Raw genomic sequence first — 3,194 nt, 5'->3', positions numbered from 1 at the left:
GCACTGGGATCCGGGAGGGACACGGGGCCTGCGGCAAGTGAGACACCAGCCAACAAGAGGGCGTGCTGACGCTGAACAGCTAATTCCCAAGACAACCAGCGGGAGGCGCTGCGCTGGTGAGTCTGCGCTCTGCTACACTGTTATGAGAGCACTGATAGGATGATCTTAGTAGTACCCAGAAGTGTTAAATGATGGAAGGAGATGTACTCATCAGGTATCATCCATATTCCACCTTTTTTATGTACAAATCACCCTTAAAAATAGGAACATCTAATATGATGGTCACTAACTCTACCCTTTCAAAAGTCCAGAGAATGAAAACAATTGTAGTGCTAATAAGAATTTGTACAGTCCCACCTATCTTTTGGGAATCTTAGTGATGTTGTAGGTGGCCACCTCACTTTCCTTATCAGAAAAAAATTGTAGCAGCCCAGTGGCACATTGTGGTGCTATGTAAAATAAACCAGGTTCATAGGCGGCCCTGGTAGCTCTTCTCTCTACTAGATGATGCTCTTGGGCTCTAAAGCACAGTGTGTAGATGATGAACACACTGTTCTCTGAGTCTTGGACTGGCACTTCTGGTGCTCTTGAACTGAGGGACTATGCTCATCTGGAGAGTAGATGCTATTGTGATGTTCGACACCCAAGGACAGCTGAGATGAAAAGAATAAAGGCCTCGGACAGAAGGGACTGTGCACTGAAGAAACAAATGAAGAAAGTTTGCTGCGTCCTAGTGAAATGACCTAAGAGCTATATTTAAAAGGTGACTTGGGTCAGAGCAACGAAGTTGGGTTCTGGATCTAAAGTTTCCAAAAACTTCAGGAGTGTTCAGCTCTGGGGATTTTAGTTCGGCTCATTAACAGAAAGAAAAGGAGTACTTGTGGCACCTTAGAGACTAACCAATTTATCTGAGCATAAGCTTTCGTGAGCTACAGCTCACTTCATCGGATGCATAAAGTGGGAAGTACAGTGAGGAGATTTTATATACACACAGACCATGAAAAAATACACATTGTAAGGAGAGCGATCACTTAAGATGAGCTATTACCAGCAGGAGAGTGGGGTGGGGGGGAGAGAAAACCTTTTGAAGTGATAATCAAGGTGGGCCATTTCCAGCACATTTCCAGGAGTTAACAAGAACGTCTGAGGAACAGTGGGGGGGGGGGGGGAAGGGGAGGAATAAACAAGGGGAAATAGTTTTACTTAGTATAATGACTCAACCACTCCCAGTCTCTATTCAAGCCTAAGTTAATTGTATCCAATTTGCAAATTAATTCCAATTCAGCAGTCTCTCGTTGGAGTCTGTTTTCGAAGTTTTTTTGTTGAAGGATAGTCACTTTGAGATCAGAAATCGAGTGACCAGAGAGATTGAAGTGTTCTCCGACTGGTTTATGAATGTTATAATTCTTGACATCTGATTTGTGTCCATTTATTCTTTTATGTAGAGACTGTCCAGTTTGCCCAATGTACATGGCAGAGGGGCATTGCTGGCACATGATGGCATATATCACATTGGTAGATGTGCAGGTGAATGAGCCTCTGATAGTGTGGCTGATGTGATTAGGCCCTATGATGGTGTCCCCTGAATAGATATGTGGGCACAGTTGGCAACGGGCTTTGTTGCAAGGATAGGTTCCTGGGTTAGTGGTTCATAAACCAGTCAGAGAACACTTCAATCTGTGTGTATAAAATCTCCTCACTGTACTTCCCCCTTTATGCATCCGATGAAGTGAGCTGTAGCTCACAAAAGCTTATGCTCAGATAAATTGGTTAGTCTCTAAGGTGCCACAAGTACTCCTTTTCTTTTTGCGAATACAGACTAACACAGGTGCTACTCTGAAACCTGTCATTAACAGAGAAATCAGCCAACTATTGTATTGTAGTTCAGATAGGAACATGGCTCCAAACTTCCTTAATATTTGGCATCTGAAATTTTGCTTCTGCCCATTACAAATCTAGGTTCTATTTGTAACATTCACTTCTGGCTGTAGGTTTGTACAGTGAAAACCCAAAAAGCTTTGGGGTGAGGGGAAAGTTGGATCTGGGGTAGTGATTCAGTCCCATCTCTTTTTCAGATGTGAAGTATATAAGGAGGGTGATCTTTTAATCTGAGGTTTATTAATAATATTCTCACACACAGGAACTGAAAGTTGCAAGGCTTGCTTTGAATCTGGGGCTCTCCCATGTGCAGCCAAATGCATGCCAACAAGCTGCAGGTGCAAGCCATATGAGCAGAGGAAAACCTAGGATGTGAGTGAGCAATTTGATGACTGTTCTGTGCTCAGAATATATTCATGTCAAGGTGACATTTCTCTGGCTCATTCTCTCTCCCTGTCTTGTATTGAGGAGCCATAAATCTTTTTTCCTGCAGGCTCCTTTTCTTTTTTAATGCTTAATAAATGCAATTCCTAAATGCTTTCACAGGTGATTACTATGGGAAGTTGGCCAGCTTCTTATTCATATCTTTACATCCAACCCCTCTCTATGTGCATGGTTCAATAAAGCAAAAGGAAAGGCAGTGACCACATGAAGTGTGCTGGTGCAAACAGCTTTGGCCAGTCCTGGAGGGGTTTGTTGGCTGCTTACTGTAATGATCACTATGGGAAATGCTTGTATTGATGTTCATAATTTTGACTTCTTCTCCTTTTACATGAGAGGACCCTTATCGGTAAAGTTGTGCCATTGAGCTGAGTGCCATTGTTTACTTTAGGGAAGCAGCACTTTGAAGTCCAAACATTAATTCATTGTCCTTGGGTATGTCTAGCTGAACTGAAAATTACACCTCCAGCTCCAGTGTAGACATAATCTTACAGTAACTTGATGGGACATTGTAGGCATTAAGGCCCCAATTCTGCAAATATTTACACACCTGAGTAACCCCAAAGAAGTCAGTGGAACTATTCTAGTTTGTAAAGTTAAGCATGTGCGTGATTGCAGAGTTGGAGGCTTAATGTGTTGCCTACTCCGTCCATCTCCTTGCTTTTAGACCTACTAGGTCTACAAACAACAGACTTTTCATGTCTAGTATATCTCCCTGAGGCGGAGATCAATACCTTCACTGTTTGAACAATGTTCTGATATCTCCAGCATGAAAGAAGGTGCAAAGGTTTCTGAATAAATTAGGTTTCAGAGTAGCAGCCGTGTTGTTCTGTATTCGCAAAAAGAAAAGGAGGACTTGTGGCACCTTAGGGACT

This window comes from Natator depressus, chromosome 3, assembly GCF_965152275.1.
Source record: "Natator depressus isolate rNatDep1 chromosome 3, rNatDep2.hap1, whole genome shotgun sequence".
NCBI classification, from domain to species: domain Eukaryota; kingdom Metazoa; phylum Chordata; order Testudines; family Cheloniidae; genus Natator; species Natator depressus.
This window is presented reverse-complemented; position numbering follows the sequence as displayed.